This window comes from Ursus arctos, unplaced genomic scaffold (assembly GCF_023065955.2).
Source record: "Ursus arctos isolate Adak ecotype North America unplaced genomic scaffold, UrsArc2.0 scaffold_12, whole genome shotgun sequence".
Lineage (NCBI taxonomy): Eukaryota > Metazoa > Chordata > Mammalia > Carnivora > Ursidae > Ursus > Ursus arctos.
The window spans coordinates 41,618,037-41,631,718 of NW_026622786.1; the positions used below are offsets into that span (position 1 = coordinate 41,618,037).

Here is a 13,682-nt window from a genome sequence, read left to right on the forward strand (position 1 = left end):
CTGACACTTCACAGGCACCTTAAAACTTGTAAAGTTTACAAAGTCACTAACAAGATTAGATTTAAACCCAATAAAGTGTTTAAAAGCATACTCAGTCTATTTAAATAACGAGGTGACCTTTTAAGGTTTCGGGTTTTTTCTTTGATGAGCTTTGTCCCCAAACTGCAGATTATTCTTTAAGTGAACCACCTGTTTGTCAGGCAGACAAAACAATCTTTGTTTGTTCAAACAAACTTTGGCAGGGGATAGAGTGGACCAGTAAACTCACTGATGTTAAATGGGGCTTCTCTCAATACGTTCTAAAACTATAGGATTTAGGTCAAATTACAGCAAACCACACGCATGTGGGACCCACGGAAGGTCGAGTGGTGAGTCTCTAAGAAGCTCTTCTGGTCCAGCTAGCACCTGTGCAGCACCGGCTCGCGATAGGAAAGGAGGCAGTTCGTCGTGCTCCCTGTGAGAACATCTGCCTACATGCTGTTGATCAAGTTACAGCTTCAGGGTAGCAACGTCTCATACGAAGTATTCATTTGTGTTCATTTATCGTTCTTTCCGTAGTGTGTTGAGGCCTGAGTCACAGACCCTCCATACCCACAAACACAGCCACACGCCTCGAGCTAATTCGACTGAGGTTTCCCCGGAGCAGCTTTCCGGGAGGCTGGGAATTACCGAGCCAGCCTTTCCTGGGCCGCACCGGAGTGGAGCCGCCCGGCCTGCCCCGAGGAGGGCCGCCGGCTTCGGGTCTTACAGCTCAACTTTCGCCGTATACTGCCCCACCGCCCCTAAGTCTCTACTTGCAACATCCTTCCCAAACCTAACTTGCTGAAACTTTCTGCTATTGCTCAAACGCCACACGGCCTGTTTCCCTCCCTCCCTGGGGGGCGCCAAAGGCCTGCGCTGGCCGGGGTGCAGGACTGCAAGAGTCGCCGGCCGGGAACCACCGGCCGGGAAGCAGATCTCTCCGTTGGTCCGATCCCCTCCCCTGAGAGCCTTTCTACCCTCTCCCTACGCGCGCAGTTCAGAATCAGTTCGGGTCAGCCGGAACACCCCTCTCTCTGAACGTCTCCCCAGCTGGGGCATCTGGTCCAAAGTCGTTGCCAAGCTCAGACTAAGGTGCCCTCCAGTGTGGCCGGGTGAGGGTTCCACCTCGGTGGGGTGGAGCTTTCGGAGGCCGACCCGTGGGAATGCAGCCGCTGGAGGGGTGGTTACCTTGGCATCCCGGGCCGCCGGTAGGGCTCTCGGCAGCTTAGGGCGCCCCGCTCCGAGTGCCATCGCGCGCGGGGCTCTGCTCCGCCGCCAACGCGGGTTCCCCCGGCGCAGTACCGCGCTCCGGCTCCCGCTCGGCCCGTCTCGGCTCCGCCGCGCGTCCCTCCGCGCGCTCTCCCTGCGCGGAACCTGCAGACGCGCAGAGCTCCTCCGGTTGCTCAGCACCCAGCGGCGCTCGCAGCCGGGGCGGGATGGAGAGCGCGGGTGACCTCCGCCCCCCTCCCTCTCTGCTCTCCTCTCCGCCCCCTTTGCCAGGAGCCCAGAGCCGGACCGGGTGAGACCAGGGCTCCGCGCTCTCGGATGCTACGGCATCCCCATCAGCATCAGAGTTGCCCCACCACTTAGGGGAAAAGTTTTGGTTCAAACTCGTGTTCAAGCTAAAGGCGCCATCTCTGAAGCTGCAAAATAGGAATCGGGAGAGTTGAGGAAATCCTACAGAGAGCTGTCGGGGCCGCGTGTCGGACTGTCACATTGTAGTTTGCAGACTGAATCCGTCCCAAATCCAGCTCGAAAAGGATAAAGAAATCAGGCAGAAAGAAAGAGACGATGTCTGAGGAAAGGGCTTAGCGGCCGATATCCCCAGGGAGTTAAAAACAAGAATTTAAGCCACGTGTTGTAAATGAAAACAGTCACTGCCTTGGGGTTCACTATCAGAGGACTGGACTATGTTTCTAACTTTCTAAGGAATGTGAAAAGGGAGAGGGATGAGAAGTATTCTTGAAGGACACCTGCTGATAAGGTATTAGTAACATTTTAATGATTTTAAAAAGCCCAATGTTGACGGTATTTCTAAGGGTATGTTTACCCAGAGAGTTGTGAATCTAAGTTTTGTGTAGATCATTTTATTATCAAGTGAAGAAATACCCACTACTTCATTAGGAATTATGATTTAGGTCATTTTAATACTGTAACTGTTTTTTTGCTAATATTGTTTTGATCCATACCTACTATGTCTCATTTTTCCAGCTAAACTTATAGGAATCTATTAGTGACCTTTGTTCTTTTTATTTTAGTAAAATATTGCCATCACCTATGCAAAAAATCAGTGCCACATGGAAATAAATCCTCTTTACTCTGTTCTAAAGTCAGAAGGGGCCTCTAAATTCCTGGAAATTGAAAAGGATCTTAAATTGCTAAAGTGAGATAAAATAAATTAGCCATTAACTATAGAAAAGAACGACTGCACAGTTTCCCCCTGTGGTAGATATTGAGGGTTTTTTTTTTTTTTCATGATATGATCATGACTTGTAAAATAAACTGCTGCTCAGGTATGGTCAGGGAATTGAACAATTTGATTAATCAAATATTCTGGCTAGTAAAGGAATATTATATCTGGATGGCCAGTATCCAAAGTACAATTCTGTAATAAACTACACAGAAAACGTGAATGCCATAAAAGCACTATTCTTTCCCTTAATGATTAAGAACATTTAATCACATTACATTGCAATTACCTGTTTATTTATGTCTTTCCCACTGAAATGAATTCCTGCAGAGATCTTGTTCATCTCTCCACCCTCACCTAGGACTGTGCCTAGTCACTTATCAAATGTTGTTTGAATTCATCAATGGTACAATCAGCATTTCCAGTATTACAGTTTGAGATCTTGAAAACTCTCCATCTCTCACTGGAGCACCTCACTAATATCAGCTGCTCTATCTACTGGGGGAAAAAAAAGAAATCTCATTAATGTAATGTCAAATCATAACATGTATGATTTATATAATATATTTAAAACAATAGCAATTTATTCTTCAAAATACTATTTTTTATTTATTTTTTTTTTAGAGAGAGAGAGAGGGTGAGAGCACAAGCAGGGGGAGGGGCAGAGGGAGAGAAACAACCAGACTCCCTGCAGAGCAGGGAGCCCAATGCAGGGCTCAACCCCAGGACCCCAAGATCATGACCTGAGCTGAAGGCAGACACTTAACCAACTGAGCCACGCAGGTGCCCCATAAATTCCATTTTTTAAAAAAATTATCTACTTTGCATGTGTTCATGGAGTTTCTTTTTTAGAATCCTCTCCTTAATTGAGACACAGTTACTTAAAGATCAATAAAAGATTCTAAAGCACTGACATCTATTCTCCTCAAGCTAGAAAGAATATGCTTCCATTAGCAGAGCAAGTTACTATTTGGTATGGAAGATTAGACAACTATTTGTAAAAGAAAAAAAATTACACGCACGTGTGCTTTTGTGTGCATGGGTCTGGCCTTATGGGACCAAAATCTGATCCTCTATTCAAAGTTCCCAAAGGCAGCCTTGGACTGCTTATATAAGGAAGAAGAGCTGGTGATTCCACAGAAAACGGAAACAAACAGATTTAAAAAAAAAAAAAAATAGTGGGGCCTGGGGGATGGCTCATAAACTCTTCTGAAATGTGGTAGTTGCTATTGGTACTTCTCTTGAGAAGCGGACACTCTCATAAAACTATTCACTGATATATTCATTCAACAAATTTTTTGAGCACCTCCTTCTTGTCAGGCACTGTTTCTAGGTGGCAGCAATAGCACTGTGTGAACAAAGCATACAAAGCCCCTCCTCTGTTGTGACTTCTAGGTTAAGGGAAGGCACTTACTTTGGGGGCATGTGTGCTTGGAAACCTTGCAGTGATTTTAGATGTCCAGGATTCCCTTTGTGTTCAATGGAGGCAAAGCTGATGTCAACCAGTCTAGAAGGAGCTAACATACCATGACAGGTGTGTGCTTGGCAATCACCTTCGCTCAGAATTAGACGCAGGACACTTTGCTCAGAAGATGTGCACATTAAAGTCAGAGAAACAGGGACTCAGTGACACTGAGGTTGCAATAAAGACTCCATAAAAGTTAAAGGGAGTGTTGGAAGTTGAATTTTATGGTTTTAATAAAACTGTCTAGAAAAGCTTTTCTGGAATTTGCCATTGAGATTAATAGTAGAAACATGCCCTGATTTGGTAGTGATGAAAATAATAACATCTTTTGTCTTTTTATTTTTATTATGTAACTATTTGACACATGAAAAGTAGCATATGTAGTACATTTGAAAATTGTGAATTATAAAAAAATAAACACCTGTGCACCTACTACCTAATATAAGGACTGCATTAGTTTCCTAGGGCCGCTGTAATAAAGTACCACGAAGAGGGTGGCTTAAACAACAGAAATGTATCGTCTTATAATCTGGAGTCTAGAAGTACAAAACCAAGGTGCTGGCAGCTTGGTTCCTTCTGAAGGCTGTGAGGGGGAATCTCCTCCATGTCCCGTGCCTTCCTTCTGGGGATTTGCAGGCATCCTTTAGTGCTTCTTGGCTTGCAGATGTATCACTCCAATCTCTGCCTTCATCATCATATGCCATCACCCCTGTGTCTCTGATCTCACATGAGGTCTTTTAAGGACCCCAGTCATATTGAGTTAGGGGTCTGCTCTACTCCAGTATGACCTGGTCTTAATTAATTACATCTGCAACAACCGTATTTCCAAATAAGATCACATTTTGAGATACTGGGGGTTAGGACATCAATACATCCTTTTTGGGGGGAAGCCATTCAATCCATAACAAGAACTATACTGGAACATTAATAATATTGCTACATCTATCTGTTGTTTCTGCCTCCATTCCAATCCTCCATCAGAAATAAAAGAGATTTAAAAAAGAGAGAGAGATAACCACTGAATTGTGTTTGTCATCATTCTCTTGAATTCCATTGTTTTATCACATAAATATGCAGATGAACCAACATATTATTTAATTTTCCTTATCTTATGATTTAACCTTCCAAAACTTGCTTTTTTTATACAAGATTTATAAGATTTGTGCATATCATTGTATGCAGTAGTCATTTATTCTTTAATAAACTTCTATAATACCTCAATGTTTGGCAATCCAAATTTTTAAATTATTTTGCCAGTAACCCTTGGGGTTATTTCCAGTGCTTTATTCTCAGGAAATATTCTGCTAGGAACATGGCCTCATGCCCTTCACCTTATATAGGAGTTTCTCTAGAATATGTACCTTGAATGAAATTACTGGGTCATAGGTTTGAGAATGTTCAACTCAACTTTACAAGATAATGCTGAAATCTTGAATCAACTCACACTCCTTAAATGGTGCAGAAGAATTCCTCATCAGCCACATTCATGATAATGCTTGGAATTGTCTAGCTTTTTAATTATTATAAGTCAGATGGTAGTAAAATGATATTACATTGTAGAACTAAATTATGTTTCCCTTTTCATTTATGTTTATTCTTCTGTGAAATACCTGTTTGTCTTTTCTGTCCAATTTTTTATTGGGTTGTTTTCTTCTCGTTAATTCTTTTGTGTTCTAATATTAACCTCTATCAGTAAATGTTTTGAAAACATCTTTTTTTCCTAAATCACATCTTGCCTTTTCATTCTCTTTATGCTATCATTTTTTATGAGCAGTTTGTTTTTTGCACATTTTTTTATTTTTTATTTTGTACTTTTAATTGAAGTATAGGTGACATATAATATTACACTAGTTTCAGGCATACAATATAGAATTACCATATAAGTCAGGAATTCCACCTTTGTGTATTTACCTAAAGAAAACAAAGACACTAAGTCAAAGATATACACACTCCTACACTTATTGCAGCATTACTTACAATAGCTAAAATATGGAAGCAACCTAAATGTCCATCACTAGATGAATAGTTGAAAAAGATGTGGTATATCTACACAATGGAATATTACTCCACCATAAATAAAGAATAAAATCTGCCATTCACAACAACATGGATGGACCTAGAGGGTATTATGCTAAGTGAAATAAGTCAGACAAAGAAAGACAAATACATACGATTTTACTTATACATGGACTCTAAGAAATAAAACTAACAAACAAAAAACAGCAACAACAAAAAAGAGAAACAGACTGATAAATACAGATAACAATAAAGTGTTTGCCAGAGGGGATGGGCAAAATAGGTGAACGGATTAGGAGCTACAAACTTCCAGTTATAAAATAAATAAGTCATGGGGATGAAAAGTACAGTATAAGGATACCATCAATAATGCTGTAAAAATGTTATATGGTGACAGATGGTAACTACACTTATCCTGGTAAGCATTTTGTAAACTATATAATTGTCAAATCTGTTTTTAATTTTAATGTGACCAAATTTAAATATTTTAAGTCTTATCTTTTATGCTGTATTTTCGCATTTTTGTGTCACTTTTTTTAAAATTTTAATTCCAGTATAGTTAACATATGGTGTTATATTAGTGTCAGGTGTATAATATAGTGATTCAACAACTCTATACATGACTCGGTGCTCATCAAGATGGGTTTACTCTTAATCCTCATCACCTCTTTCACCCATCCTCCCACCCACCTCTGCACTGGTAACCTTCTGTTTGTTTATAGTTAAGAGTCTGATTTTTTTATTTGTCTCTTTTTTTCTTTTGTTTTTTTCTTAAATTTCACATATGAGTGAAATCATATGGTATTTGTCTTTCTCTGACTGATTTCTCTTAGCATTATGCTCTCTAGCTCCATCTATGTTGTTGCAAATGGCAAGATTTCATTCTTTTTTATGGCTGAGTAATATACCATCTCTTCCTTATTCATTCATCTATTGATGGACACTTGGGCTGCTTCCATTTGCAATAAACATGGGGGTACACATATCCTTTCAAATTAGTGTTTTCATATTCCTTGGGGAAATACCCAGTACTGTGGTTACTGGATCACAGAATATTTCTATTTTTAATTTTTTGAGAAATCTCCATCCTGTTTCCACAGGCTGCAACAGTTTGCATTCCTACCAAAAGTGCAAGAGGATTCCTTTTTCTCCATGTCCTCAACAACCCTAATTCATTTATTAGTTCTAGTAGTTTTTTGGTGGAGTCTTTAGGGTTTTCTGTATGAGTACCATGTCATCTGCAAATAGTGAAAGTTTTACTTCTTCCTTACCAATTTGGATGCTTTTTATTCCTTTTTCTTGTCTGATTGCTGTGGCTAGGATTTCCAGTACTATGCTGATAACAGTAGTCAGAGTGGACATCTTTGTCTTGTTCCTGACCTCAAGGGAAATCTCTCAGTTTTTCCCCATTTAGTATGATTTATCTGTGGTTTTTCATGTAAAGGCCTTTATTATGTCAAGGTATGTTCCATCTAAACCTACTTTGTTGAGGGTTTTTATCATGAATGGATGTTGTACTTTGTCAAATGCTTTTTCTGCATTTATTGAAATGATCATGTGATTTTTATTCTTTCTTTTATGGATACAATGTATCACATTGATTGATTTGTGAATATTGAACCACCCATGCATCCTAGGAATAAATCCTACTTGATCGTGGTGAATGATTCTTTTAATGTATGGTTGGATTCAATTTGTTAGTATTTTGTTGGGGATTTTGCATCTATGTTCATTAGAGATATTAGCCTGTAGTTTTCTTCTTTTTGTGGTGTCTTTATCTTGTTTTAGTATCAGGGTAATACAGGCCTCAAGGAATGAATCTGGAAGTTTTTCTTCCTTTTCTATTTTTTGGAATAGTTTGAGAAGAATAGGTATTAACTCTTCTTTAAATGTTTGGTTGAATTCACCTATGATGCTATCTGATCCTGGACTTTTGTTTGGAGTTTTTTTGATTACTGATTCAATTTCATTGCCGGTAATCAGTCTGTTCAAATTTTCTATCTCTTCCTGATTCAGTTTTGGAAGGTTATGTGTTTCTAGAAATTTACCCATTTTTTCTAGGTCATTCAATTTGTTGGCATATAATTTTTTCCTAATATATTCTTATAATCCTTTGTATTTCTGTGGTGTCAGTTGTTATTTCTCCTTTTACATTTATGAATTTGTTTGAGTCCTCTCTTCTTTTTTTTTTCCCCTTGATAAATCTGGCTGAAGATTAATCAATTTTGTTGATCTTTTCAAAGAATCAGCTCCTGGTCTCATCAATCTATTCTATTATTATTTTTTTTTTTTTAGTTTCTATTTTGTTTATTTCTGCTCTAATCTTTATTATTTCGTTCCTTCTTTTGGTTTTGGGTTTTCTTGATGCTCTTTATCTAGCTCCTTTAGGTGTAAGTTTAGGTTGCTTATTTGAGATTTTTCTTGCTTCTTGAGGCATGCCTGTAATGCTATAAACTTCTTGGAACCAATTTTACTGCATCCCAAAGATTTTGGACCATTCTGTTTTGATTTCCATTTGTCTACATGTATTTTTTTAATTTCCTCTTTGAGTTCTTGGTTGACCTACTCATTGTTTAGTAGCATGTTATTTAACCTCCATTTATTTGTGCTCTTTCCAGATTTTTCCTTGTGGTTGATTTCTAGTTTCATAGTATTATAGTCAGAAAAGATGCATGGTATGATTTCAATCTTTTAAATTTGTTGAGATTTGTTTGTGGCCTAATATGTGATCTATTCTGGAAAACGTTCCATGTGCACTCAAAAAGAATGTGTATTCTACTGTTTTAGGATGGAATGTTCTGAATATATCTATTAAATCCATGTGGTCCAATGTGTCATTCAAAGCTTCTGTTTCCTTGTTGATTGTCTGTTTGAATGATTTATTTCATTGATGTATCTGGGGTGTGAAGGTCCCCTACTATTATTGTACTACTCTCAATTACTTCCTTTATATTTGTTATTAACTGTTTAAGTATGGGTGCATAAATATTTGCAATTGTTATATCTTCTTGTTAGATTGTCTCCTGTGTGATTTTATAGTGTCTGTCTTTGTCTCTTGCTATAGTCTTTGTTTTAAAGTCTATTTTTACCAAGGTAAGTATTGCTATCCCAGCTTTCTTTCCACATCCGTTTGCATGATAAATGTTTCTCCATCCCATCACTTTCAATCTGCATGTGTCTTTAGGTCTGAAGTGAGTCTTTGTAGGCAGTATATAGATGGCTTTGTTTTCTTATCCATTTCATCACCCTAAGTCTTTTGATTAGAGCACTTAGTCCATTTACATTCAAAGTAATTATTGATAGGTATGTACTTATTGGCATTTTCTTACTTGTTATGGTTGTTTTTGTACTTCTTCTCTGTTCCTTTTTTCTCTTTATCCCTTCTCTTATGATAAGTTGGCTTTCTTTACTGATGTGCTTGGATTCATTTATCTATTTTTTGCATATCAATTACTGGTTTTTGATTTGTGTTTACCATTAGGTTTGTGTATAACATCTTATGCATATAGCAGTCTATATGAAGTAGATGGTCGCATAAGTTTGAACCCATTCTTTACCTCTTTCCTCCCAACTCTCCTCCCCATGTTTTAGGTATATGGTGTCATACTTTACATCCTTTTGTGAGGTTCTTGACTGATTTTTATAGATATCTTTATCTTTATTGTGTTTGTGCTTCCTACTTTTCTTACTCTTACTTATCTTTCTTTTCCACTCAAAGAATCCCCTTTAACATTTCTTGTAGGGCTGGCTTAGTCGTCATGAATTCCTTTAACTTTTGTTTGCCTGGGAAACTCTGTCTCTCCTTTTATTCTGAATGATAGTCTGCTAGATAAAATATTCTTGACTGCAGACTTTTTTTCATTTCAGCACTGAATATATGATGGTACTCCATTCTGGCCTGCAAAGTTTTTGCTGAAAAGTCTGCTGATAGCCTGATGGGGTTTCCTTTGTATGTAACTGTTTTCTTTTCTCTTGCTGCTCTTATAAAATTCTCTCCTTGTCATGAATTTTTGCCATTTCTATTACTGCGTATCTTGGTGTGGACCTCCTTGGGTTGATCTTGTCAGGGGCTCTCTGTGCCTCCTGGATCTGAATATTTGTTTCCTTCCCTAGACTGGGGATGCTTTCAGCTATTATTTCTTCAAATAAATTTCTGCCCTCTTTTCTTTCTCATCTCCTTCTGGGGATTCCTATAATGTGAATGTTACTACACTTGATGATGTCATTGAGTCCCCTAATTCTATTCTCATTTTGCGTATTTTTTTTTTCTCTAACCTGCTCGGCGTGATTACTATACATTCCTCTGTCCTCTAGATCACTGATTTGTTCTTCTGCTTTCTCTAGTCTTCTATTTACTCCATCTGTATTCCATCTGTATTTTTAATCTCATTTATTGTGTTCTTCATCTCTGATTGGTCCTTTTTCATCTCTTTGTTAAGGGTCTCACTGACGTCCTCCACTCTCTTCTCAAGTCCGGTGAGTATCTTTATGATCATTATTTTAAATTTTCTATCAGGCATATTGAATATCTCTATTTTGTTTAGATCTCTTGTGATTTTATCCTGTTCTTTCATTTGGGACATATTCTTTTGTCTCCTCATTTTGTATAACTCTGTGCTTCTGTGTGTTAGGAAAGTCAGCTATGGCTCCTGCTCTCAAAAGTAATGACCTTATGAAAAAGACGTCCTGTAGTGCCCTACAGTACAAAGTCCCCTGTTTACCAGAACCTGGCACTTTAGAGGTGTCTTCTGTGTGTCTTGCATATGCCCTTCTATCGTGGCTGAGCTGATTTTTCCCTCAAGTCCATTCATCTGCAGTGGCTCTCTTTGCCTCTTGTGGGCAGTGTTTGGTCACTGTGGTATTAATGGGCCAGTCTGGGCTGCCTGGGGCTTGAGTTGAGTCAGACCAGAAACTTTCTAGAGATGCAGTCACACCAAACTGCAGGATGCTTTCCCTGTGTTGTCCCCTAAGAAGCATTATTGGTGGGTGGGGCCTGCCATCAGACCAGCTGTCTTCCCCCAGCCCACTGCTGGGGCCTCAGTCTGACTGGTGTGTGTGGTTATCTTTTCTTCTCCCTGGGGCAGGAGTCACTTTCGAGTGGTGCTGGTCTCTGTCAAGGTTGCTTGCACACTGCCAGGCTTGTGGCCCTGTTTTAGATGGGCTCCAGCCAAGAGCATATTGAAGGGGGGTGGATCCAAAATATGCATGGGGGCAGGGCACACAATTTTAAGAAGGTTTGCATGCTGTTCTCTGTAAGAGGGGACCTGCCACTGCCACTGCCAAGACTGAGGTCAGCCAAGTTGGAAGAGTCAGATCCATAAAGAGCACCTGTCAGACAATATGTTAGAAAGGTTTGCACTGGTCTTCTGAGAGAAGGGATCCATAGCACTGGGACCAAGGCAGGCCCGGCTGGAGCACAGCAGGGGGTGGGGGGCATGGTGTCAGCAAGTCAGGTAGGGAATGTCAGTGCCACACTGAGTCCCTTATGTGCCTGTAGGCTTATGCTGGGCAGGGGGAGGGAAATGGCACCTGCCAGCTCCTTTGATCCTGAAGGAGTCTCCCAGTGATCTCTGTCCTTCTAGCACATGCTCTGAGATTAGTAAATAGCTCTGCTTCCCATATGCCCCAGGCATTTTTCAAACTGCTGCTTCTATGCTTTATCTCCAGGGAATATTGTACTGTCTCTTTAAGGGCAGGGCCTCAGTTTCCTCTTGCCCTCCCACCTCTCCCAAAGCCCAGTCCACCGATTTTTAAAATTCCAGGTTTTAAGTCCTGCTGGTTGTAAGAGTTCATGAAATTCAGTCCCTCTGGTTTTCAATGTCAAATGTTACAGGAATTCATCTTCTCTAGCAAGCTCCCCAGTGTGATAATCTGTTTCTCTCCCCTCTCTGTGCCTACGAGTTCCTCCCCACCTCACCTTCCCCTTCCTACCATCTCTGATGTGGCCTTTTCTCTACATTTAGTTGTGTGGTTTGTTCTGCCAGTCTTCACGTTGTTTTCTGGGTTATTTACACTGATGTGGGTGTTATCTAGTTGTATCCATGGGACGAGGTGAGCTTAAGGTCCTCCTATTCTGCCATCTTCCCAGCAATTCACCCTTTGTAATTTTAAAAGTTTTTCCAGATTATAAAGACATTCTACTATATATTTCTAAACATTTTAGCATTCTTGCCTTCCATATTTAAGTCTTTGATCTTTCAGATAATGATTTTTGAGTATTATGTGAGGTAGGAATCCAGGGGGTTTCTCCATATAGATAACTGATTTTCATGGTGTTATTACTAAATAGTCCCTCTATTATGGATTGAATTGTGTGCCCCCCCCCCCAATTCATATGCTGAAGCCCTAACCCCCAGTACTTCAGAATGTGACCTTATTTGGAGATAAGGTCTTTAGAGAGGTAGAAAAGTTTTAAAAATGAGGTTACCAGGGTAAGACCTAGTCCAATATGACTGGTGTCCTAACAAAAAGGGGAAATTTGGAAATAGACACACATACAGGGAGAACACAGTGTGAAAATGAAAATGGCCAACTACAAGCCAAGGAAAGAGAACAGAATCTTTCCTCACAACCTTCAGAAAGAACCAATCCTGCTGGGGTGCCTGAGTGGCTCAGTGGTTAAGCATCTGCCTTTGGCTCAGGTCATGATCCCTGGGTCCTGGGATTGAGCCCTGCATCGGGCTCCCTGCTCGGCGGGAAGTCTGCTTTTCCCTCTCTCACTCCCCTTGCTTGTGTGCCCTCTCTTGCTGTCTCTCTCTCTCTCTCTCTGTCAAATAAATAAATAAATAAAATCTTTAAAAAAAAAGAAAAGAAAAGAAAAAGGAAAAGAACCAACCCTACTAACACCTTGATTTTAGACTTCTAGCCTCCAGAACTGTAAGACAATAAATTTTTGTTATTTAATCCACCCAGTTTGTGGTACTTTGTTGTGGCAGCCCTAGCAAACTTATATACTCCCTTCATCACTATTCTGGAATTTATATCTCTCATATATCAAGTTTCCATATATTCATGGGAAAACTATTGTTTGTTGACTGCCTACCATATAGTAAAAACTATTGTAGATACGTTAACTATGTTATAATACTTAATCTTCTAAACAAATGTAAGAAGTCCAAGTAGCCATCATCTCTCATCTGAATTATGGCAACAACCTCCTTCTAATTGTCTCCAGTCTTGTTTGACTCTAATGTGTGCAGATGGATCTGTTGAGGATGGATTCCAAGGCCAGATTGGCCATGTTCACGTTCAAGACCCTCCGTTTACAACTAGTTCCATAACCTTAGGAAATTACCTAATTCTTGTATGCCTTGATTTTCTCATTTTAACAATGTAAAAAATAACAATACCTACCTCATGGACTTGTTATAAGAATTAAATTAAGTCAAATTAGGTGAGTGCTTTGAAGATTAGCTGGTGCTCCATACGTGGTGGGTATTACTATACATTTATAAACTGCAAATATGGTTATGTTGGGCCCCAACTTACAACCTTGAAATGGTTTTCCATTTCTCATCATTTCTCCTCAAGCAGGTTGTCTGGGGCCTCAGTTCATAAAAACTTAATTTCTTAAAAACATTAATTAGGTTTGGGAAAGCTAATAAATGTGAAACAGAATTATTTATTGAATAACATTAATAGATACTAATGTGCATTGTGAATCTTCTGGAAGGGACAGAATGCTCAGCAGTCCCCCTGGACTCTGGTCCCAATGGGAAGTACATTTGAGAAGCGCTGTTGTCACTCTAAGGATACTCTGAATGCTTTAAC

At 39.7% G+C, this 13,682-nt stretch overlaps 1 protein-coding gene and 1 long non-coding RNA gene across 2 annotated transcripts in view; both read right to left on the reverse strand.

Annotated features, from left to right (window-relative positions):
- PTGFR (prostaglandin F receptor) overlaps positions 1–2,009 on the reverse strand; it is a 43,838-nt gene extending 41,829 nt beyond the window's left edge. The window contains exon 1 of the mRNA XM_026497742.4: positions 1,210–2,009. The gene's annotated coding sequence lies outside the window, so the exon portion shown is untranslated. The remainder of the gene's footprint in view (positions 1–1,209) is intronic.
- A 681-nt stretch (positions 2,010–2,690) lies between these two features.
- The window catches only part of LOC130543440 (uncharacterized), a 60,066-nt gene continuing 49,074 nt past the window's right edge, over positions 2,691–13,682 (reverse strand). The window contains exon 3 of the long non-coding RNA XR_008958792.1: positions 2,691–2,929. This is a non-coding gene — a long non-coding RNA (uncharacterized LOC130543440). The remainder of the gene's footprint in view (positions 2,930–13,682) is intronic.